The 26943-nt window shown below is 36.3% G+C and overlaps 1 protein-coding gene and 1 long non-coding RNA gene across 3 annotated transcripts in view; one reads left to right on the forward strand and one right to left on the reverse strand.

The window, feature by feature from the left end:
• Window positions 1-26943, forward strand: part of LOC139781881 (bone morphogenetic protein 1) — a 143652-nt gene that overhangs the window by 36052 nt on the left and 80657 nt on the right. The gene's annotated exons all lie outside the window — the stretch shown is intronic.
• On the reverse strand, window positions 8065-9465 carry LOC139781880 (uncharacterized). Its single transcript, XR_011720718.1, has 2 exons — window positions 8838-9465; window positions 8065-8583 (listed from the first exon to the last, which is right to left on the reverse strand). It is a non-coding gene; the product is annotated as an uncharacterized lncRNA (long non-coding RNA).

Consider the following 26943-nt stretch of genomic DNA (forward strand, 5'->3'; position numbering starts at 1 on the left):
ATCATTCTCCTGAAAATCTATAACCTCCCTTTCAAAAGAATTATCACTCTCAGGGTCAAAGTCAGTAAGATTTTCAAAACTACAAATTGTATTATTGTCATCACTACTGTTGTCAGAATAAAGTACAGTAGACCTTGCAGCTCTTGCTTGAAGTTTGACTAATCTAATTTGTTTCGCAGCCTTAATTCTATACTTTGATGGTATCTTTTGTTTAAATTGCTTAGCCTGTAAATTTAAAATAGGGAACAAGTTGGATATGAAATAGTATGATTAAATAAGATTAAATAACAAATAGGTTAAAAAAATAAGGAAAAAATTGAAAGGTTAAATTAGACTGGAAAACTTCAATTATAGCATTTACTCGAGTCAGGCGGCGCAGAAATATGTTAAGAGATTAGAGAAAGGATTCTTTTGATGAAATAAGTTCTACTTACCTTATTATTATTATTTCCAGACATGATAAAGCGACGTGTTAATCTGTTGCTCGTGCACTCGTGCTCACTCGTTTGCTCACATTGAATGGCAACAGTCCATATTCAACTACACTAACAGATTGGCCAGATCGCAAAGATGGCAAACAAACGAAGTAATCGCATTGGCTGTGACCATCCTTACATAGGAAAACCGCGAAATGCTTCCCGCCTGTGGAAAGTTCCCGAATTGTGGTTAGTGGGGGTTATACAAACCTGCGCGGAAATAACAGAAAACGATCCGGGCGAACTCTGTTGGAAGATTTGTTGTATAGATTTCGTATATATATGAAATCTCAAGAATTAGTCATAAAGAGATCATCTGTTTTAAATATTATTAATTACTTGTTTATTCTATTGTTCACATACTATAACATTATATTCAAGTGGCATAAGTTTTTTTACAGCAAATGCGATGATATTAGGGGGCTTAAAATCTATAATTTATTTCGTCATCTACAAATCACTTTCGTGTCATTTTGTTAAGATAACTTTTAAGTGATAAATAAAGTCATGATGACATCATCATGATGTCATTATGAGTTTTATGTTCTACCTGGGCTACGCAATCCTGCATAAAGCGCGATGTAAAAACGAATTCAAAATTTTCATAGTCCAGTAGATGTTTTGATAAATTAATAATTGAATGTGTTGTTATTATTATCCCTGTTTGAAATGGTTTCCATGCTCCAGATTTACCAACTTTTATAGAAGCCATTAATTCAATAATTTCTTCCAAAAACGCTATAGTTTCAGAGAATTTGTTTTCAGATAATTTGCTTAAAGCTAATCTTATATTTCTCGAACTTATAATTTTGAACCATTTCGACATCATATTAATAAACCAAGCAGTTGTAATCAAGTTTGAGTTACCGATCTCATGTGAAATAAATTCCAATCCTGAACTCACTGTATTATTTATAACGCTTGTAGCGCTGCTTACTTTCATCTTCAGGAAATGATTTTTTGAATCCAATAATTTTTTTTTAATTTTGGAGCTAATGCTAAACCAAAATCTAAAGCATTCTCTTGTACTGAACATAATTCTCTTATATGACATGCTTCTACTTTATTTGTTGGTAGAGAATACTTATTAACAAAGTTATCCGGAAGAATAATATATTCATTTCGTAATAATCCTTGATTTAAGTTCTTAAACGCATGTGCTGCATCGTGAAAAAAGTACAGTTTTCTGTTGTTGTTAGTTGGATGTATACAACTATTGACGACTGTAGAATATGGTGAAGCCATAATTCCAAATGCTTTCCACATACTCATATTTGAGGAACCCATATCAGACGTAATACTATGTACACGAAGGCCAATCTCTTCAGTCTTATTGATTATATCACAAAGGATTATTTTTAATTTAGAACCATCAAAAGAATGTCCTGTAAAATAATATGCAATTATCTGTTTCCATCTACTGCCGATACCTGCGAGCATAATAACCAAAGCATGCGTTGCCAATTCGTTTGAATTAGAATCATTTGCATTTGTAAGATTTATATATCCTAAATAAGTATTATTAACTGGATCTAATGTTTTGCTACGCGTTATCGCCATTTCATCTAAGATTATAACACAATGTTTATCAAGTTTATTTGTAAATTGAGATATTTTAATTTGCAAAAACTTGAATACTTCATGTAATATTCCGCTATCAAATTTCAAATTTTCAAGTCGTCTACATAAAGTCCTCAAACTTGGTAATGGCAAATCTGTTCGTAATCTTTCATATCCTGTACTTCCACAAATAAATTTGTATTTATAAGCTTTTTGTAAAGTTTCTTCTGACCAACTAGGCAATTTCTTGTAAGAACCACGTAAGAGCGACATTTGATCCTGATTTAAAAGCTTTGTAACAGCCTGCGGCAGTTTATCAATTGTATTATGTAATGTATGGGCTTTTTGTTCCAATCTTTTAATTTTACGTTTTGCTTGTAATAATTTTTCTTTAGTTTTCAGTCTTAGTTTTTCTGATTTTTCATAACATTTTAACAACTCTGTAACTTGTACATTATTTACATTACTATTTTGTTTCAAAAGAGAAGTTAAATTTTCTTGATCTGCGAGAAAGTCTTTTTCTTCTGAAACTATCATTTCATCACTAACAACTAGATCTATGTTTTCATCTATGTGTAATTCTATGTTTTCTTGTTCTAAATCCATAATTTTTATTAGCTCATTTTCTTCATATGTAATATTCTTCTTTTCTTTATCAACAACAGATTTATCTCTTTGTAATAAACCTCTTTGTACATTACTACTTGTTATAGTTTCTGAAAATGCATTACATAAAATTTTATGTAAAATTATATTATATAACAATTATTTTTTAAATCGTTAGAAATTCTTTTATCATTAATTTATTATTACTCACTATTATTAAATAAAGTTGGTACAGCATTTCTTTTCAGTTTTTTTAATTCGTCTGTCCTACACTCCCATGCTTCTAATTCGAAATGAGTCTAAAACGAATTTTTAATACGAATAAGTAAATAATGACTGATACTAATAATTATTACTTGTTCGAACAATTATCAATTTGCAATTTAAGTAATCTTATGTCCAAGGTAAATGTTATTTCACATTGTTAAATATTATTTTACATTAGATTGAGGTATATAATTTCATATTATTGATGCTATATAAGTATCAATTAATAATTATAAATTGACAACCCAGCAAACCAAAAATTTAACTATATGGCTGCGGTCCACTTGACGCTACAAATGCTTCGAAGAATTTCTCTTCTCTTTTCTTTCAATGAAGAAAGAAGGAGAAGAAGAACGCTCCAAAGCATTTGTAGCGTCAAGTGGACCGCAGCCTATATCATATAACAGATGTAAAACTTAAAAAATTATATTTACGTATATATATGTTATGTATATACAGTAGTAAAATTATTAACACTACGTGTATACGTAATATAAGTTGTTTCTGTGTTTGTTGGGAATATTTATTAATCTACAAAGATTCTTTTTTTACTTCACATAGCGTTGAAAATTTATTTGGTGTCCAATTGTCTCGTTTCATATGAAGTACCCAAAGAGCACATCTTTCTACATCTTTTAAAGGGAAATGACACATTTTAAATCGTTTTGACGATGAGTTAGAACACCCTGGAGCTGCACACCCTGGCATTATAACTTTTATTATATGCCTATTATGTAACCTAATTTCGGTTAGATTGTTTATATTCAGTTAAGATCGTAGGTTAGATGTCATAATTTAAAATTCGCGGTTGCTTGGCTGTTACATATGGCGGACCAATCAAAAATCGTCACCACATTGGCTTAACTCTTATTATAGGAACTCTATGATGAGTGTGAAACTCGCGCCCGCTATCGCGTCTCCGAGTGAACCTAAGTGCGCCTGAGCATCTCGCGAGTCATCGTGTTCGCGGTCGCTCATCTGTCTCGCGAGCAAAATATCCGTCGGTCGCGTTCAAGATCTCCGATTGCGAGGGCGGTAGTCAATCGCTCTTCAAGATCTCCGTTTCGCGAGCCATCGCAGAGAGTACGAGCGACGCAAGATTTCCGTCACGACATCTACCATGATGCTCAGCCCGCTCGGTCGCGCGAGTGCGAGAAAACTCTGTACAAATACCGTGTTGAAATAAATTGTGCTTGTGAATTAAATCCAAAAAGCGTGCGTCATCTAAAATCCGCTCCTCGCTAACTCCTCTAGGCCCTTGCCCCGCGCCCTTGTCAAGTTGGTCCCGGCATTCAATTCGTGTCCCGAGGTCACCTCGGCCGAGCACGAAACAATTTGTAATATTATAATATTGTTAAGGAGAATTAAAGTTACTACCACTTGTGTTGGAATAGGAAGACCCTTGAATGGGAACACAAAGATATGTACCACATGGGTTTTATTTTTTTAAAGTAATTGCACAACAATTATTTTTTAAAGCAATATATATATTCTTTTTGCAATTGGCGCAATTTAAAGATTTTATACCTTTTTTTGAAATACATGTCACTTGGGTTGAGTTAGGTAACACAATTTTGGGAGAAATTAAAGCTATACCCTTATGGAAAAATACACTCAACTTTTGGTGTTAACCGTTAAAAAAACATCATAGAAAAACCCTTAAAGTTAGGTGTGATTTCGGACCGCCAATTGAAGGTTAACCATCATTTGAAGGTTAATCTTCAATTGGCGGTCCGAAATCACACCCAACTTTAAGGGTTTTTCTTTGGATGATGGTTAACCTTCAAGTGATAGTTAACCTTCAATTAATGGTTAATCCTTAAAAATGACGGTATAAACCCTAAAAATATGAACCCTCAAATAAAAGTAACAAATATGGCGTCCCAATGAGAATCTCTTAAGGGCTCCGCTCGCTGAACCGGACTCCTCGCCTCGATCCTCCCTCTCGGACGCTAGCTGCCGCAGCTCTCCCTTTCCTGGCGGTGAGCTCTCCCTGGTGATCCGACTCTCGCTCGGTTGGTCTCCAGAACACGCGCCGCAACGATCAATCCGTCAAGAAAGAGGTAACGGACTCGACACGTTCGAAGAAACGCAAGCAAGTGCGGCCATGACACCTAACGAGTGAGGAAGGAGGCGGGGGCTCTTTGCGAGTGGCGACTCGCGCGTCGCGCCATCTAATGTGAAACGATCGGGCGTTGTAAAACGCGAAAAGAATTCGAGCGCAATATCTGAACAAATTATTTAATTTTTAATAAGTCCAATTATTAATATTTATTTTCATAATTAAACTTATTTTTTATTTTGATAAATGTAAATACAAATATCTCTCTTATTGTATTAATATTTAATATTAATAATTTAATTAGTTACTTAATTTAACTTCTTGTTTAATCAATGAGCGGATGTAGTACTGAAAATGTACCTATTATATAATATTTTAATTTTCAAAATTGTCAAATTACAAACAGGAATTTGCCATGGTAACCGATGGCAAGAGATGACCGAGGGGAAACCAGACTTTTTATTAATGTCTAATCTATGCTCCTTCACTCTGGTTTTCAATTGTCTTTTTGTTTGGTCCACATAAGTTACCTCACAATCTTTACAAGGAATTTTGTACACGATGTTACTGTGTGCCAGTTTGTCGAGATTGTCTTTGCCTGTTTTAATAAATCTTTTGAGAGGATGTGTGACAGAGAAAGCCATCTCAAAATCTAGATTTTTGACAATATTTTTAAATTTCTCTAACGTGGATTTGACATAGGGAACAGTGAAGTATTTGGTTCTGTAAGATTCTAATGAAGCATTTCCGCCGCTCTTTTTGCAAAGAAAAACCTGTGTCAGTCTGTTTTTTATGGTAGAGAAGATGAAAGGTAAAGGGTAACCATTCTCTAGGAGCACCTGAATAATTAGATTGAAGTTTTTCATGTGAAATTGTGGATGTGAAATCGACACGATTTTATCCACAAGTCCAAAAATAACACCCCGTTTTTGGGAGATTGGATGGTGTGAGTGGTAGTTAAGATATCTCCCGGAAAATATGGGCTTGTGGTACCAATCAAAGATGAATTTTCCGTCTCTCACCATCATTTTGACATCGTGGAAATTAAGCATATTATTTTCACTGATCTCCATAGTGAATTGTAATCTCTTGTGCAAAGAGTTAAAAATTTCTAAGATGCAATCAAAGAATTTAGGTGGAGCTGCCATAATAACGTCGTCCACGTATCTACGGAACAGCGTAACGTGAAAGGGTAACAGAAGGATCGCCTTTTCTTCAATGTCTTGTAATGTGATATCAGCAATAATTGGTGAGAGAGGGGAACCCTTATGGTTTATAATACAGTGACAGTTATCGCAAGCCATGGATGATCTAACACGTCCTCCGTGCTGAAGCGAAGTTCTAGCTGTGCCTGCAGCCTGTTGTGCCACACAGCACAACATGTTTCAGAAAGCTTTCCGAAAGATAACTTGAAAATTAATATTGAAATGTAAAATTGAAATCATTCAGAAATATTTCTGAAACGTTTCATCAAAATAATATATCATTGAAAGCTTTCCAAAAGATAACTTGGAAATTAATATTGAAATGTAACATTGAAATCATTCAGAAGTATTTCTGAAACGTTTCATCGAAATCATTTATGACCCTTTTCACTGAAATATTTCTGAAATATTATGAAACATTTCAGAGAAATATTTCGTACGTAATGTCTAAAATACGTATCATTGAAAGCTTTCCGAAAGATAACTTGGACAATAATATTGAAATGTAACATTGAAATTATTCAGAAGTATTTCTGAAACGTTTCATCGAAATCATTTATGACCCTTTTCACTGAAATATTTCTGAAATATTACGAAACATTTCACAGAGAAATATTTCGTACGTAATGTCTAAAATACGTATCATTGAAAGCTTTCCGAAAGATAACTTGGAAAATAATATTGAAATGTAACATTGAAATTATTCAGAAGTATTTCCGCGCCAGTTTACAACGACGCCGCTAGGTGGCGCATAATGATAAGACTAACTCGCAAGTAAATTTCAGTTGGAATCTAATATAAGCAGGCCTCCGGCGAAGCAAAATCATGACTATAATCAAGAATATGATTTATGAAGGACAGGAAATTGTTCCGGATTACCCTGTATATGAGAAAAAGTATCTGAAATATTTCAGAGATATTTCCGAAGCATTTCAGAGATATTTCTGAAGCATGTCAGAGATATTTTTGAAGCATTTCTGAATTATTTTAGAAATATTTCTGAAGCATTTCAAAGATATTTCTTAAGCATTTCAGAGATATTTCTAAACCATTTTAGAAATATTTCAGAAACATTTATGATATCTCAGCTTGGCGGACATTTCATATATCTGAAACATGTCTGAAACATGTCTGAAATATTTTTTTGAAAGGTTTCATATTTCATTGACAGCTTTTTGAAAGCTTTCTGAAATATTTCGGTGCTGTGTGGGGCATATTCGAGCTGCTTTGCGGAATCCCAATACGGCGATGTAAATTCATATTAATCGCTCAGAATACGCTCAAATAATTCTTCCTGTTTGTTATCTAACAATACGGATGACGGAAAGCCGCACAGGAGAATATATAGAATTACTCCGGCCGCCCATACGTCAATCTAAAAAACAATATCAAGAGACACGGTTTATATATATACATGCGAAGCAAATAGATGCTATGATATACAGGATACCTTTAAACAATTGTTTCATTTTCTAACATTTTTCAGATATACTGTAATATAATCGTATAATCGTCATATTTTTTTACACAGGAATACTAACGCAAAATTATTCAGACATTGTCACTACTAAAATTAAAAAATCAGATGAAGGGTTAGGTAATGTACATATTTTTAATTCACATATTTCTCATTTACTACCGATCATCATTTCATAATGATACATTTGCAACGAAATAGATACGCCAGTACCCAAAACGTATATCTGTAATCTAAACACAAGTTTTTATATTCCCGAAACGATACAAGGTGTCTTAAAATACTTTTTACTTGTTTATAAGCAGCATAAAATATCGATACTATCCGAATAGTATAAAAGCTACATTTGGATGGAACGATAACAATTTAGACACCCTACCTCTATAATTATGTTAAAATCATCAGATATACTGTAATATAATCGTCATTTTTTTTTTACACAGAAATACTAACGCAAATTATTCGGACATTGTCACTAAAAAATTAGATGAAGATAGTTTTTAATCATACAAAGATACTGTTTAGGTAATGTACACATCTTTTTAATTCACATATCTCTCATTTACTACCGATCATCATTTCGTAATTATGAATTTGCAACGAAATAGATACGTCAGCAACATTCGAAACCATCGACTGGAAAAAGCATTCCTCTTGGTCTATTCGTTGTGACGGATAAAATCGTATAATTTCAGCACTCAGCAGTAGATTCACTTCAATTGATGCGATTTTAAGACAGAGCTCAATTCAAAGAATCCTCGTTGTTACTAAATATGCTTACAAGGCCTGTGAATAGCGCTAATTTCGGTGCCATGCGCATGTCTTTCTTTTTCGTGGCTGTATCCTGATTAGGCATCATCTTGTCCGCAATATGCTTATAGACTTTTCCATTCAGCATTAACGTAAAAAATAAAAAAGCCGTCGTACCATCTGAAATCGTTATATATAATTGTCTTGGTATTATAATCAATTTTATAATAAGTGTTTCTTCTCCGATAGCATAAGCAAAATTAATTTTAGGAAATCTAAATTATTTTATCTTTTTCTGAAGGTAGAATAAAAACGAAACTAAAAATGAAGTTCTTTTCAAATAATAGACAACTTGAATTAATTATAATTAATGTTTATAAGAACAATTTTATATTACTATTAAAAGGAATGTTTATAGCACTGATTACACTTACATTTCCTGGTTAGCGCTTATTATGGCATGTTGTATTTTTCAAATTTTACTTCCAAAACATAGAAAATACCTTCCAGCCTGTGACACCACGTATACCCCAACGAACCTGCACGGTATCGTTTTCAGAATGCATTGTGATCTTTAGGATGTCAAGCTTGACGTGTGCAAACTTCATATGACCAATAAACCTTAATAGTATCAATTGCTTCGCATAACTCATAAGTCCCCTGCAATATTTTATACATATTATGAGAAAATGGAAATACTTAATGCTAAAAACTCTCAATTGCTTTGAATATTTAATAAAATTAATTTTCGTTACTCCTCTAATATTGTTGATAAAAATTATATCATTCATTCATTCATTCAAAGTATACTTTATTTACCCCAAAGGGGTCTTAAAGGGCGTTTTTTGATAAAAATTATATCATAATAATGGATAATAGGGACTCAATTCACAAATATTTTAGCATAACTTGCCTACAATACAAATTGCGCTACAGAACACTTTCTCGTTCTTTTCAACTTTTACAATTTACAAGACAGCATATACGTACATACATGTGCAATTTTGGATAAACCTTCCTTCTTAAAGATCTCTTCGGTATCAGCTCCCTGCGGTCAATATATAGCGGCAAAATTGTATACCACATAGTTGAATATAAAATGTTCTTGCATGAGAAAACGAGAGAAAAGGAGGACATTTATAATAGGTAATGACATGCGATACGAATTCGGGAATGGGGGGAGAGAGAGGGGGTGGGGGAGAAGAGATTCTTACAAATAGAGGCACTCTGTAGCAACTCGTATTATCTAGCACAAGAGGATCTCTTGTGCTAGACAATTATGCCTCAACAGTGTCTCAGAATTATTATATTTTGAAAACGCGAGATTGTACATTCGAAGCATCCAAGTTAACGAAAGTAAAGTACAATATAAACATACTTCGAAGAAATCTTTATTACGCGATAGTACCTGTTGCACGTGCATATAAGAAATACGATAGATTTTTCAGAAAATAAGTGCCTGTCACACATGCATATAGATGCAGATCACTTTCTCGTTCTCTTAACTTTTACAACTTTTACAAGACAGCATATATACGTACGTGTGCGATTTTGGATACACCTTCCTTCTTAAAGATCTCCTCGGTATCAGCTCCCTGCCGTCAATATATATTTCACTATCACTATCTATCACGCGGCGATGGTCACGACTGTCACTATCTATTTCTATGTTATAACTGACTTACGTTTACGCGAGCGTTACTTCTGTAATAACTTACGATAATTCACTCGTTTACACGGAATGAATTATCGTAAGTTACCACAAAACCTCGTTTACGCGGAGGAATTATTGTAAGTTACTACAGAAGTAATGCTCGCGTTAACATAATGCAAACGTTAACGCGCGGCAGCAATCGCGCGGTAACCGTGCGGCAGAAACGCCTCGTGTGAACAGGCTCCTTGATCTCCTCGGTATATATATATCAGTACAAAATTACCTTTTTCAAAAAAGGTAAAAAAAAGTGCCAAGTACACGCAATGTATTTTGTAAATTCAAAATTTAACCTAAGTGGTAGCTTTATATCTTTTTCACAAAATTATATTATCTAACTTAACTCAAGTGACATGTATTTAAAAAAAAAAAGATGTAAAATCTTTAATTTCTTCTTCACAAAATTATATTACCTAACTTAACTCAAGTGACATGTATCTAACCTAAGTGGTAGCTTTATATCTTTTTCACAAAATTATATTACCTAACTTAACTCAAGTGACATGTATTAAAAAAAAAAGATGTAAAATCTTTATTTTCTTCTTCACAAAATTATATTACCTAACTTAACTCAAGTGACATGTATTTCAAAAAAAGATGTGAAATCTTTAAATTAAATTGCGCCAATTGTAAAGAGAATATGTATATTGCTTTGAAAGATAATTGTTATGCAACTACTTTAAAGAAATAAAACCCAAGTGGTATCTTCGTATTCCTATTCAAGGGTCTTCCTATTCTAAACCCAAGTGATAATAGCTTCTTAATTCTCTTTAACAAATTTTTAATATTACAAAGAATCATTTTAATTACAAAGAATTAAAGAAGTAACAGTACAAAATAAAAATATTTAATTAAAACAAAATAAATAAATTTTTCTTGTAAAAAAACTTGGCGCTGCTAGACTTTGAAATTTAAACATTAAAATTTAAACATTAGTACTAAGATTTTTGATTGAATAAAAAACAATAAACATAATTTAGGGAAGAATGCGACAGGAGTAAAAAAGCAGCGCCAAGTTTTTTTACAAGAAAAATTTATTTATTTTGTTTTAATTAAATATTTTTATTTTGTACTGTTACTTCTTTAATTCTTTGTAATTAAAATGATTCTTTGTAATATTAAAAATTTGTTAAAGAGAATTAAGAAGCTATTATCACTTGGGTTTAGAATAGGAAGACCCTTGAATAGGAATACGAAGATACCACTTGGGTTTTATTTCTTTAAAGTACCCAGATAGCAAAATGTGTTCGTTCTGAGTACATATTGTACTCACGTTTATTAAAAACATGATGGCAAGAATAGACACAGATGCGGGCTCATATGTTGCTCAGAATGCAGACATGTTATGAAATCTATAAAAGTTTACAAAATAGTGACATAATGAACACATAAATGTTCAATGAAATACTGCATATTGTGTGCATATAAAGCTCAAGAAATGACAACAATTTTAAATATTTCATACTTAATAAAATTATTTAAAAACATGTAAATAAATAAGTAAGACATATCCAACAATTTATCAAAAATTGCTTCGCAGACCTCTGCACTATGTGATACCAGAGGTATCACTTAAGCTGATCTGCAGCAAAGAACATTGTAATTAGGCTTCTCACAAGCTCGCCTCTTATACTAGCGCGTGATGATTTTTGATTACGAGAAAGTGACGCGTGGTATAGCCGCGTCGCGGCAGCGTGCGGTACTAGCGCTCGCGGTAATTGTTGTAAAATTATTTCCACCAGGGTCAGCATGTGATTATCATGAGTTGGCTAAGTAACGTCAATATCTGAGCTCATATATTTCCTCATATACATGCGTTAACTTGTACTCATGATGTGTATCATCACAATATGATCACAAGACATACATCACATTTCGATCAATATCAGAAGATCATGACGTGATGAAATCTGATCATCAGGCATTGCTATCTGGGTAGTTGCATAACAATTATCTTTCAAAGCAATATACATATTCTCTTTACAATTGGCGCAATTTAATTTAAAGATTTCACATCTTTTTTTGAAATACATGTCACTTGAGTTAAGTTAGGTAATATAATTTTGTGAAGAAGAAAATAAAGATTTTACATCTTTTTTTTTTAATACATGTCACTTGAGTTAAGTTAGGTAATATAATTTTGTGAAAAAGATATAAAGCTACCACTTAGGTTAGATACATGTCACTTGAGTTAAGTTAGGTAATATAATTTTGTGAAGAAGAAATTAAAGATTTTACATCTTTTTTTTTTTAAATACATGTCACTTGAGTTAAGTTAGATAATATAATTTTGTGAAAAAGATATAAAGCTACCACTTAGGTTAAATTTTGAATTTACAAAATACATTGCGTGTACTTGGCACTTTTTTTTACCTTTTTTGAAAAAGGTAATTTTGTACTGATATCACCTATTTTGTAGTGTTAAGCAAGGATCTGCAAAACATTTTTATTTTTTATTTTTTAATTATTCACAAAATTAGCAATACCAACAAATACATAAAAATTAATAATATTTAAGTAAAAGTAAATTATACATTTCTCACAAAAATTGAAGGAACACTAAATTTATCTTTAAAAATGAATAAAATTTAAATTTCAAGCTTAAAACCTCTACTTCCGAAAGGTTACTATTATTCGTCCAATTTTTATTATGTCTAGACATAATTTTAATTCAGCGAATTTTTATTATGTCATGACATAATTTTAATTCTGCCGCTAGGGAATTTTTAAGTCGATTCTTATAAATCAAGCTTGAATTTGATGTCTAGGTGTCCCAGGTTGCCGATAACGAGGTCCACATAGTGCGCTCCATAGTTTTCGGTGTCCAGGTGTATTAATACCTTGAATTCGATGTCCACGTGTTCCAGGTTGCCGATGACGGGTTCCAGATAGTGCGCTCCATAGTTTCCGGTGTCCAGGTGTAATAATACGTTGAATTCGATGTCTAGGTGTCTCACGTTGCCGATGACGAGGTCCACATAGTGCGCTCCGTAGTTTTCGGTGTCTACGTGTATTAATACCTCGAATTCGATATCTACGTGTCCTACATTCAGATTTAAAGTTATTAATACACCTAGACACCAAAAACTACAAAGCACACTATGTGAACCTCGTCATCGGCAATCTGGGACACGTAGACATCGAATTCGAGGTATTATTACACCTAGACACCGAAAACTACGGAGCGCGCTATCTGGACCTCGTCATCAGCAACCTGGGACACCTAGACATCAATTTCAAGGTATTAATACACGTAGACACCGAAAACTACGGAGCGCACTATGTGGACATCGTCATCGGCAACCTGGGACACCTAGACATCGCATTCAACGTATTATTACACCTGGACACCGAAAACTACGAAGCGCACTATGTGGACCTCGTCAGCGGCAACCTGGGACACCTAGACATCGAATTCAACGTACGATTACACCTGGACACCGAAAACTATGAAGCGCACTATCTGGATCCCGTCATCGGCAACCTGGGACACGTGGATATCGAATTCAAGGTATTAATACACGTAGACACCGAAAACTACGGAGCGCACTATGTGGACCTCGTCATCGGCAACCTGGGACACCTAGACATCGAATTCAACGTACGATTACACCTGGACACCGAAAACAATGAAGCGCACTATCTGGATCCTGTCATCGGCAACCTGGGACACGTGGACATCAAATTCAAAGTATTAATACACGTAGACACCGAAAACTACGGAGCGCACTATGTGGACCTCGTCATCGGCAACCTGGGACACGTAGACATCGAATTCAACGTATTATTACACCTGGACACCGAAAACTATGAAGCGCACTATCTGGACCTCGTCATCGGCAACCTGGGATACCTAGACGTCGAATTCAAGCTTGATTCATAAGAATCGACTTAAAAATTCCCTAGCGGCACTTTCTGCCAAGCGTAGAGAACCTTCTTTTCCGGCAGCGGTGGTAATACGATGTAAGGATACGAAATCTCTCCAGATAAACATGAAGCAATTGACTCAATATGTATTATATATATACCTAATTTACCTAAATAGAAATCTTCCTCCTGACCGATAAGTCTATCGACCTTATTTAATTTACCTACTAGATCGATCGAAATACGCGCGCGATATCGAAACTGGCGATACCTGCGCCGCCAGCGTCGAAAAAGTGAAAGTTATATTTCCCCCTTATTATATATATATGTTATATTGAATTGAGAGCGTTGACGTAGACGTATCTTAATAAAAAATTTTCATATTTGGACTTTGCGTCACAATATCTCCGCTCGTAGGGCACGTAGCGGAAAATATTATAGGAGATACCCCCCCAAAGTCGACCCCAAGCTATCGATCAAGCCTACTTAGAACTTGATCCGTTTACTCGTTATCGAGATCTCAACATCTTGGGTACTCGCAACCCGTCGCGTCGCGTAAAAGAGTCACGGTCGGTCTCGCTCCGCGTGTACTTGGCACGAGACACTACCGTGTCTCTTGATATATATATATATATATATATATATATATATATATATATATACCGAGGAGATCAGCTCCCCGCCGTCAATATATATTTAACTATCACGCGGCGACGGTCACGATCGTCACTATTTCTAGGTTATAATTAATCCCAGCCAGAAATGATTGGTCGAATCAACGTCGATTCGACGTCGATGCGTCGATGAATGGTCGATGTCGATGACTAGTCGATATTTTTGTCATTTTCGACCTCATTATAAAGATTGTTTTTATGTTAATTGCAAATTGCAAATATTTTTATAAGAGACATTAATGTACGTAACTGTGGCGGATTTGTCATATGCAGTACAATGTACAATGTCGATGACTGGTCGATGACTAGTCGATGTCGATCACTGGTCGATATTTTTGTCATTTTCGACCTTATTATAAAAATTGTTTTTATGTTAATTGAGCAATTGCAAATATTTTTATAAGATTTCTATTGTCTTTCGATTAATTCGAAAGACTTGTGACTCATCATAATTAAGGAACTATATATTGTTGTAAGTCGAAAGAGAGTCGAGCGAGAAGTATCGTATCGATATATCGAAAGTCGCAGCGAGCGACGAGCGGAAGGAGGAGAGTAGAGAACAGAGATCCCAGGTTTAGGTCGCTGCTGCATAGCCGTGGCTGTGGAGGGGATAGGATCGCGTCACGTGACGCTGACGCACACAAGCCAAGCGCCCCGTGTACATGTGCGCTCGGCGTTCGGCCAGCCTCGGCCAGCTAGAGAGAGCAAACATGCTATGCTCTTTCTCTTTCTCTCTTGAACCGGCGCGTCGTCAGCCACGCGGACGAAATACGTATATTAACGGCTTGACTGTCGCGTGCCTCTTTCTACACTACATGCGATCAGATGCGATACACTATCATATCGCTTAATGATTTTACAATTTAGAAGTTATAATCATTAATTAATTAAATTATAATTTCTTGTGTATATAAAAAGTATTAACTTAAAATTAAGGAAGTAAAGGATAGAAAAAGAAAATGAAATCCACTCTTGGCCAACGTGTACGTCTTTTTCTTACAAAATCATCTGTTAGTAATTTAAAAAGATGATTTATAATTAGCACAATAAAATGTAAACAAAGAATTTATATTAAGGTTTTATTACATGCTAGTGGATAAATTATTCTAATAATATATTTGTTATTTTACTAATAGAAAATATATGTAATAAAATAAAAGAGAGAAATTATTTTTACAACAAAATAAATAATTTTTTAAAGCTGAAGGTTTATTTGAGCCAACGCATGATATTTCCATACAATGTACTTATTTAAGATTTCATATTTGAATATGGTTCGTCTTTTCATTTGGAATTAATGATTAAAGTAACAAAATTATCGATTTATGGTAAAATTAAGAAAAATATCGAGTAAAAGTAATTAAGCAAGGAACAAATATTTCTGTTATGTAAATTTTTTTTTAATAGACGACGTACACATTGTTGCTCAACGGAAACCGCGAGAAGGTGGTGGTCTCTTCCGTCGGTAGGAAATGTAAAAGATTATTTTCTTTAATATAATATTAAAGAAAATAACTTCTACATTTCCAATGAATGAATGAATGAATGAATGAATGAATATTTAACGTAAATAGGATAGAAGATAGGTAGAAATAGATAGAATAGATAGAATAAAGGATAGTTAAAAGGATAGACACAAGATAGATATAAAAGAATAAATAAAATAGAAAAGAATATAAAGGATAGAGAATAGAAAAGCAAAAGTAATATATAGAGAATATTATAATAATTTTAAGATCACTTTACACAATTTATAATTAACAGAATGTGGAATAAAATCATATATATGTATATAGAAAAAATTACATTTATAAATGTATGCATACATTCATAAATGAATTGTTTTCTATATTATACGATGCAAAAAATTATTAACATAATTGTATTCTTTATCTGTTGTGAATTATAAATTGTGTAAAGTGACCTTTATACAAGAAGTACTAAATAATTTAAACCGTTTCGATTTTTTTAAATAAATATCGATAATAAAATGGCTATGAGAGTCAGACGCTGTTATCGGTGCGTAAGTGATCAAAATCACTAATTTATTCCAAGTAAATTACAATCGAACGTTTCGGCTCAACACTTCGAGCCATCTTCAGCGATGTCAAATTACGAAAATTAAAATGTTACAAAGTTCTCCATTCCAACGTGGTAAGTTTCCTTGTTTGGAGATTTCAGGAAACGAAATTGAAAAAGACTACAAGATCCATATCTGTAAAGATAGTTACCCTGTTACATCAAGTATTCAATTAAAAAATCCATGGCAACTCACCAAGTAGTCTGGAGAACGAATGCATCAGAACAAGCCTTAACGAGGCGAGAATATAAATGCGGAGTGAACATCACAAAGAAAAATAATCTGTACTCAGGGATTCTGAGATCCCGACGGCACAACGCACGAAACGGTATTAACAGGAAAAATGTCTTAAGTCAAAAATATAAACGTGTAGGTCAAGCAAGTAAGAAATAAAACTAATAAATATTCCGTGTATAAACAATGAAAATTATAAACGTGTAGGTCAAGCAAGTAAGAAATAAAACTAAATATTCTATGTATAAACAATGACAGGTGATACGACGCAAAATGTTTATGGACATGGTTTACAATTTGTTTAGAATAGACACGTATGCATGGTGCATAAACTCTGTATCGGTTTGCAAGTTGAGACTATTCTTTTGTAGCTTAATATGTGATATCTCTGAAACAAGTCGTTTTCCTAAAAATTGTTCCTTATCTAGAATTTCAACGTTCTCTCAATCAAATTCGTGGTCGAAATTGATTCTATGTTCGGTAATGACGGACTGGGTTGTTGTATTTCTCCGAATATGGTTACGATGTTCCGAAATTCTCGTTTTTAATTGCCTCATCGTCTGACCAACACATGACGCGTCGCAATTCTTACATGAAATTTTATACACCACATTTTTATTTGATTGGATAGGGAGAATATCCTTCTGCACTTTAATAAACTTCTGAAGTTTATTCAGACTATAGAACGACAAGTTGACATTAGCATCTGTAACAACTCTTTTAAATTTCTCGGATATATTAGAGACATATGGTACTGTAAACCATTTACATTGCCTCTCTTCGTTCGTAGATGAAGATTCATTCTGTTTACGAGTGCATTTGTTTAACAAAGATTTAATTCTAGTATTAACAGTGTTAAAAATGAATGTCAACGGGTAGTCGTTCTCTAAGAGAGTGTCTATTACGAATTTCAGATTTTTTAAATGGTATTTCGGATGTGAAAGTAAGAATGCCCTATCAACCATGCCCATAACTGTGCCTCTTTTTTTAGGAAATAGGGTGCTGCGAGATAAAAAATTAAGATAGCGGCCCGAGAACGTCGGTTTGTGAAACCAGTATTTCATGTAGGGGAGACCGGGGCTAAACCGCCAGCGGGGTTGAACCGCCAAATCAAATATCTCGGAACCTGTATATTGTGCGAACTCGCTATTAACATTGTAAACGCTGCTTATGGTACCCATGTGACCAACGGAGTTTCGGCAGGTTACCTGCCGTGTTATGATTTTTACGAGGGCAAACGTGTTTTCGGAAGGTGAAAGTGAAATTTTCTGCGCGTGGAAATATTGTAATATCTGCAATAATATTTGCTCTCCAAATCTCGCGGTACGTGATTATAAAGAGTAATGCATGCTGAACACGAATCCAGTGTAGTTTTTTCATTATCGTTGATGTCTAATATTTCGTGGGCGTTCAAACCTGAAACTTATGTTTGGGGCTTATCCGCCAGTAAGCACCCGGGGTTGGTCCGCCAGTCTCGTCACTGTGGCGCGCCGGGCGCACGACTTCAGCTCACGGCGATTTCAGGTTAGGTTTCCCTCGAGCGTGATTCTGTCTTCCCTTGCACGTACGTCAGTTTGTGTAGGAGGGAAATGGTACGCACGTATCGTCGCAAAACGGGTGTTTTTGGGTGTTTTGGCCGACCGAAAAGATGGCGGACCGTTGTTTTCGAGATCGCTTACGCTCACGGCACGTCGCGAGGTACGGCGAGGCACGGCACGGCTCTGAGATCCCGCGATTTCCGCGCGAGAGTTGACATGCCGCGCGCGCTGTAGATCGTCCCGACTCCCGGCCGCGGTAAATCGTCGTTGTTGGTCGTTGTGTCAGTGACAGTCGCGCGTGCGACCGCATCGTCCAGCGTTCGCCGCATCGTCTCGGCGTCATTGTCGCCGCCGTTGTAGTGGTGGTGGTGTCGGTGGTGGTCATCGTCGTCGTCGTCGTCGTCGTCGTCGTGGTGGTCGTGGCCGTTGTCGTCGTGGTGGTCGTGGCCGTCGTCGTCGTGGTGGTCGTGGCCGTCGTCGTCGTGGTGGTCATGGCCGTCGTCGTCGGCGCGTCGAGGAATCGGCGCGAGGACGCCGTCGAGTCGGTAAAATGGTCGCGCTCCACCGCGAGCTTTTCTAACCCCCCTGTCGCTATTTATCGCTCCCCCGCGAGAAACGCGGCTTGGTTAGATTGCTCGAGGGTCCGCGCTGATCCTATGGCACCGGAACGCCGTCACGCGTATTCCCCGTGGTTGCCCGCGTTGACAATGTGACGTGCCGTTGGGGAGTTTACGATTTGGTTAACCTCTGTATTCACGTGCCTAAATTGTTTTATGGAATAGGTAAAACAATTATTTTTTAATGTTTTGCATAAAAATTTTTAATAAATTTTTATATTTTTCTCTTAAAAAACAATTATTAAAATGTATCCTATCATTTTTCAGGATTACATGTACGTATATGTATTGAAAATGCAGTGTGGCGGATAAACCCCGGGGGGGTGGCGGTTCAACCCCGGCATTTTTGAGATTTCAATTTTTGCACCGTTGTCGTTTTTGCTCTATACCGGTTAAACAAAGCGACGTAGATAAAAATTTCCTTAATAAATTTTGTAGCTAAAGGTTCACTCTTTACAGTGGTATACCACATTTAACTTCAATTATTTATTTTATTGTTAAAAATCGGCTCCGAAAAAAAACTGGCGGTTTAGCCCCGGTCTCCCCTACTGTAATCTCTTATCAGTACTCTGCTAGTGAGCAACCACTGAACATTCTACAGTACAGGTGAACTCACGAAAATAAAGCACCCCGAAGCGTGAGAGGCCAGGGGAACTCACGAAAATAAAGCACCCCGAAGCGTGAGAGGCCAGGGGAACTCACGAAAATAAAGCACTCCAAAGGAGATGAATTTCTACCACGTCCACGCCGTCATCTCTGGGTAACGCTAAAAGTAGAATTTCAATTAACACGGTTTGTCTGTTGTTTTTTAACAAATTAGCTACAAATTCGTGATCAGCGACCCAAAAAACCTTCCAGTAAGAGTTTTCAGATCATTTACTGGAATTTTCGTCCGTTTCTCATATTTGCATCCGCAATATTGGATCCGCCATTTTGAATTTCACAATTTTACGTTCAGATTTGTAATCAGCGACCCCAAAATTTCCCAAATACTGAGTTTCACATGAATTTAGTTACTTTTCACCGTTTTATCTGCCCATGTTGGATCTGAAATTTTGAATTTATCCCTTTAAGCAGCCATAACTATGACGCCATGTTGAATTGCGCATATATGCCACACGCCTTTCGAAAGCTCTTTTCAAGACAAACATTTTCCGCCTTTGGTCATTAAAATCCGTCCATACCAATTTTGGACAGATGGGGGGTAAAAGTGACGTGGATCGTCCCATATATATATATATATATATATATAGGTATATATTAATTTGTGATATTCGCGGTAATAAACAGCATTAATTAGTTTCGATCTGTACTCAAGTTTACTTAACAACTATTAATCCGATATTCCTGTTCATCCCTTTAACAGACCTATGCTAAAATTGCTTAACAGACCTTTGCTAAAATTGCATAAACAGCATATAATAGGACCACTATATTTCCAACGTCTGTTTACTCTAAATAACCGATCGTTAACTTTTCAAAATAGCCAGCAATCGAAGTTGGCTATTCTGAACTCCAATTGGCTATTCTGAAAAGTTAACGGTCGATTAGAGTTAACAGACGTTGGAAATAGTGGCCCTTAATTAATAACAAGTATCAATATCAAATCGACATCAAATCGACGTCAAATCGACTTGTCGATGACTAGTCGAAATTTAGGCCCATTTTTAGGTCCAATCGACTACAAATTTCGACCGTCGATCGACCAGTATCATCGACGTCGAATCGACGTCGATTCGACCAATTATTTCTGGCTGGGATAACTGACAGCGCGCTGAACGTACTGACTGCACTAACAATAAGCCGACTAAGTGCAGTACGCACACGTACATATATCGGTGTAGCAACACTGTCATGGAGGGGACGCGGGGAGACGCTCGACAAGTTCTCAAATGCCATCTATCGAGACAAAAAGCAACCGTACGTACGGCGACGACGACGACGTATCTTAATTGTAATATTTAACATTTCGGACTTTGCATCGTAATATCTCCGCTCGTAGGGCACGTAGCGGAAAAATAAAAACACTTATAATAAATCGACCCCAAGCTATCGATCAAGCCTACTTGGAACTTGATCCGTTCACTCGTTATTGAGATCTCAAAATCTCGGGTACTCGCAACTCGTGCGTTCGCGTAAAAGAGTCACGGTGCGTCTTGCTCCGCGCGTACTTGGCGCGAGACACTACCCACTCGGCATGTAATATTTCAGAAACATTTCTGCAAAATTCCATTTGAAATATTACACCTTTCACCAATATTTCAGAAATATTTCACGACCGTTTCTACATCATTTCGGCAATGTTTCAATGTCCGCAATTATTTCAAATGCAACCTTGCTGAAAGATTTCGGTAATATACTGAAATATTTCTGAAATATATCTACGAAATATTGCAGAAACACTTCAAAGATATTTCAAATACATTTTACACTGAGAAAAATGTTTTGTATTAGCAAACAAAATTTTGTTACTGACGCAAAAATTATTTGTTGATATGTGAAAAATGAAATATTTTGTTACCGGAACAAAAAAAATATAAAAGGTGCGTATATTTAATCGACTATAATTGGCCAAAATTTTCACAATTACACGACGTTTCGACCCAAGCTTCGGGTCCTTCTCAAGCAATCTAACAACAAACAATTATAAAAATCGCAGCGTCAATACAAAAAAAATATATTAAGCCATGTGCGTATAGCCGCCGCGCGTTTGTCCGAAGAAATCCGTTCTCTCAGCCGATCACCCTCCAAGTAGTATACCGGCGCCTTGTTGCTTGACATCGAAGATCAAACAGGGTAGTGGTGATCCTCTGACTCTGACGCATCTTTCTTTCTTATACTTGCTTATTTTGGTGAGCCTAAAGCTATCGCATAACAATATTAACAATACAGATATGCGAATAAATCTTTTTTGCCAGTCAGCGTCGAATATTATTTTATATTAAATATTATTAAATATTTTATATTTTATATTTTATATTAAAAATTCCATATGACAAAATTTAGAATATCAGAAAATTCTTAATAAAAGAGAAAAAATGCAATAAAATGCAATATTTATATAATAATAAATTTAATTTTTTATAAGTTCTAAAGTCTGTCAGTAACTTTTCGGAAATATTACAAATGCAATGTTGTATGTGAAACATTCAAAAATATAACGCGTGCAATGTAAACGTAATAATAGTTTCATCATGTATCAGAAATGTTTCTAAACCATTACATCTGCAATATTTCTTCTGCAATATTGTAGAAATTCACTGCCTGCAATTCAATTTTTCATTACCTACGCAATCTTTCAGAAATTTTTCAGAAATATTTTTAATGCAATGTTGCGTTTGATATGTCAGAAATATTATTCGTGCAATGCAAACGTAATATTATTTTTATAATGTTTCAGACATATTTCTGAAATATTGTATCTGCTACATTTCTTTGTAATATTACAGAAACTTACAAATATTGTAAACAACTTTCTGAAAGATTTCAGAAATATTGTTAATGCAATATTATAAAAAACATGATGCAGGTACATTTCTGAAATATTTCAGATGCATAGTTACAAATGAAATGTTAACGAAATATTTCTGCACCATTTCCAAATATTTCAATATTTTAGCAACATAACATGCCGAGTGGGTACCGTGTCTCTTGATATCCTACACCAGTTAATATAGCGCCAGCTACAGCCCCTGTATTTACATCTAAACTTTCCTGAAGAGATGGCTCACTCCAAACATTGCTTTCAAAATTGCACATTTGGCATTTAAAATAAAATCTAGTCTTTAATCCGTACTCACGAGCACCAATAAATATCAAATCGCGAAAACTGTGTTCTATTCCGCGACTGTGGTTGTCAAATTTTTCATGCAGTTGTTGAAAGAGATGTACAAAATCTACAATACATTTTCCTGACATACTGCCAGGATTTACACGGCCTGCATCTACATTGCTATCTACTAGAAAAGTCTCATTGTCATCTTCTAATATTTCTTGCAATTCATTATCACTTAATGTATGTGTCATTTTTTCCTCGTCATTCTCAATCTCAATACCCATTGCAGCTAATTCACCATACATAATGACATCCTGTAAAGCTCGTTCATCTTTATCTACCTGCATTGTGTTGTCATGTATATCTGCATTTACACTTGTTTCTACTAATATTTCGTCGTGTATATTTTCTTCTTCCGTTATTACTCCTTTGTTCGCAATCTCTAGTAATTTTAATTTTTCTTGTCTCCTGTGTGTAAATAAATATGCGTCAGATACATGTGTGTAGATACACATGGACATTATCCTTATTAATATGTTACTGACGCGACGGAACGCGTTGAACCATGTATGCTTATACAAAGCTTTGTATAAATTATTATTTAAATGTCTTAATATTTCGGTGACGAAATTGGCCCTAATTGTACACGCAACTTCTTCGGCTGTTTGCAAGCAAATGTATATAAGCTTACATATAAAGTATGTCTCTCGTCAGTGAAGCATTAATGTGACAAATTTTTGCTATCACATTAATACAACAAAATAATATAACAGAAAAAAAGAAATTAACTTCTCACAAAAATAAGAGAAACACTGCAACGCTTCCAGCTTTTTCCACTTTTTTTGGCACGTACATTTTTAGAATATTTGTAAAATGTATTTAAGTGAATGATTTAGGGCATTTATAGGCAACTCATGTGCAGTCAAAAAAGTATTATTTTATTATTAACATTGCAGACTTTACTAGGCACCACAGACGCTTTGCGCGCGCTATTTAGCCTTAGCATTATACTCTTACTATTACACTATTAACTCGATACACATAACTGTTAAAATATACGATGACAGTTGTATGAAGCAAGCGCAGGAAGAGAACTAATCGGCATCATGGAAAAGCGACAGCAATAAAATTTGATAAATATAAAAAAACTACTATCGACTTTACACGCCTTTTTAGAAGTGGATACTCGCTTGCTGTAGCGCATATCGTACGTGTTACTAGTTACTACAAACGCGGAGGATAGCAGCGAGAGGAAAAGTGTAGGGGACACTCCGATATTGCATCCTTAAAAGTCGGAGGATTTAGACAGAAAGCCTTATAAGTTATGCCGATTACTCCGGTTAGCGGTATCCTATAGCTATTTCAATTATTTGATAGTCAAATGAAGTGAAAAGTGAGTGCGAGTGAAAAAGTTATAGAACACTATCTATGGTAAACATGGCGTTAAGGGGACACACTTCCGATGACCTTGAATTTGACATATATTGTCAAGGACACCCTCCCGAGTAACATGCAAGTGATTTTAGTCGGGGGTCGCTTTTTATTAAAAAAGTTATTAACAAATAAAGTTAGCGAAATGAGAACAGTATATGTGTGAGCGGGAGGGCTGCGCCCCCCTGCAACCCTCCTCCACACACTGCTTAATCCTTCACCCCCACACGCGCTCCCCCTCCGCCCCACATGCCCTCACACGCCCCCGCCCCCACCTCACCTTCGTGTGTGTGCCCTGCTTTAACGAAAATCACAACTTCTATAAAGCAGGGCATACACACGAAGGTGAGGTGGGGGCGGGGGCGTGTGAGGGCATGTGGGGCGGAGGGGGGGCGCGTGTGGGAGTGAAGGATTAAGCAGTGTGTGGAGGAGGGTTGCAGGGGGGCGCAGCCCTCCCGCTCACACATATACTGTAATTTTCATTAAAGCAGATATTTTGTATTTAAGTGTTTAAAGCGCGTCAACTAACCTATGTAGGTTAGTTGACGCGCTTTAAACACTTAAATACTTTTAAAGCGCGTCACTAACCTACGTACCATTCTTGCAACAACGATTGACAAAAGATGACTGATATAATATGAGCATAAACACGCCAAATAGACCGAATACTACAGAATGTAAATAATCAAGGTCAGAAGATAGTATGTATATATATAAACGAGCTTGTTAAAGCGCACCACGAACCTGTGACAACTCGTCTCGCGTGAAAAGTGTATGCGTGAACTATTTCGACATATATATTAGTCATTTATGCCTTCCAATACTCAAAATAGCTGTTATATTTTTCAAACTTTATTTGTTAATAACTTTTTAATAAAAAGCGACCCCCGACTAAAATCACTTGCATGTTACTCGGAAGGGTGTCCTTGACAATATATGTCAAATTCAAGGTCATCGGAAGTGGGTCCCCCCTTAACGCCATGTTTACCCTATCTATATCTACATCTCACTCGTTCGAACGCCTACGTGTCACGCATTGTTCTTTACTTTGAAAAACGTCACTGACAATGAGACAGAGCCGCGTGCATTGATCGGCAATATTCATTCTATAAATTATTATGTCGTATAAAGAGACGAAAGTTGACAAACAATACATACTTTTATGAAATGTTTAATTATATTATATGAATATGTAACAATCGCGTTTTCCCCGCTCGGAATTAGCTCGCCGGGCCAGGATGAGAAAACGTGGAGACACTGGTTGGTTTCACAAAAACTTTATTCCTTATTCTCTATTTAATAATACAAATTGATGGAGGGTGTGAGTGTATGTGCTTGGGTGTGTGTGTGGCTCCGCTGAGCCGCTGTGTACGTGTGCGGGGTGAATTCGCGGACAAGAGACGGAGGCGCGGTTGCCTTGAATTCGCGGACAAGAGACGGAGACGCGGTTGCCTTAAATTCGCGGAGGCGCGGTTGCCTTGAGTACTTATCGCTAGACTTATGACTACGCGGGCGGATTCGCAGAGGCACGGTTGCCTTATGCGGACGGTCAGGTGGTCAGGAGCTCACTCGGGGGCACCCGAGCGAGCGGCCCGTACACCGGGGGCACTCGGCTCGAAGACGGGGGCACCCGTCTTCCGTACGGCGGAAAGGGTCGGGGGCGCCCAACCCAGCGGCAGGAGAGGGCAGGTAAACCAACCGGGGGCACCCGGCTGGGAGGCCCGTACTCTGGGGGCACCCAGGTGAGAACGGGGGCACCCGTTCTCTGCACGGAGGACGAGGTTGGGGGCACTCAACCTGGTTAAGCGGTCTCGGAGAGTGGTCGTGTCGGGAGCAGGAGCTGGACAGGACTGGTGCCTGGTGTCGGCTCGAGTCCCCTATTTATACCCCGAGTTAGCGAGCGGTGGGGGCTGCCCTTCTTCAGTGTAGTCGTTAAATTAAAACAATATACCCCCTTATACAATAAAGAATCATTCGCTTACAAATTAGATGGCCTGCTACATTACATCGATTAAAACGCACTCGCTTACATACGCTCACACCCTACGCACATCGCCTCGGTCAGATCGCAGCTCGTAGACATATCGCGTCTGGTAATACTTCGAGCCTTCGTAAAGTCAGTTTGCCGCTCGCAGATATATCGCGTCTGGTAATCCTTCGAGCCTTCGCAGAATCATGATGAGAAGGAATCCGTCCCTACCCCGTCTTCACAATACGATAAGAATGGTTAAAATATAAGTTTTATTCGAAAAAATATGTTTACAACATGCACGAATTTTTTCTTACGTTGTTTTTTTTTGGTGCGGCAGATTACATTTACGTGATTGTCAATCGCGTAAAAAAAAATCATACTTAATTAACGATTACTCCGCGTAAATCAAGGGACAACTTCATATCAGCTGTGACGCGCGTATATACAGTACTTTATATAGTATTTACTTACAAAAGTAAGGCAAGAGCTTTTGTAGGTAAGAGCTTTTATTACTGCAATATGAAATGTTACCTTCTAATAATCCTCGACTTTCGCCTGCTTAACTGCTTACATGCTGTTTGCAATCTTTTTCCTTTAGTACTCCTTCCATAAAGTCTTCCATAACTGTCGTACTTTGGCTT

This window comes from Temnothorax nylanderi, unplaced genomic scaffold (genome assembly GCF_030848795.1).
Source record: "Temnothorax nylanderi isolate EJ_2023f unplaced genomic scaffold, tnyl_v1.0 TNYL_tig0371_pilon, whole genome shotgun sequence".
Taxonomy (NCBI): domain Eukaryota; kingdom Metazoa; phylum Arthropoda; class Insecta; order Hymenoptera; family Formicidae; genus Temnothorax; species Temnothorax nylanderi.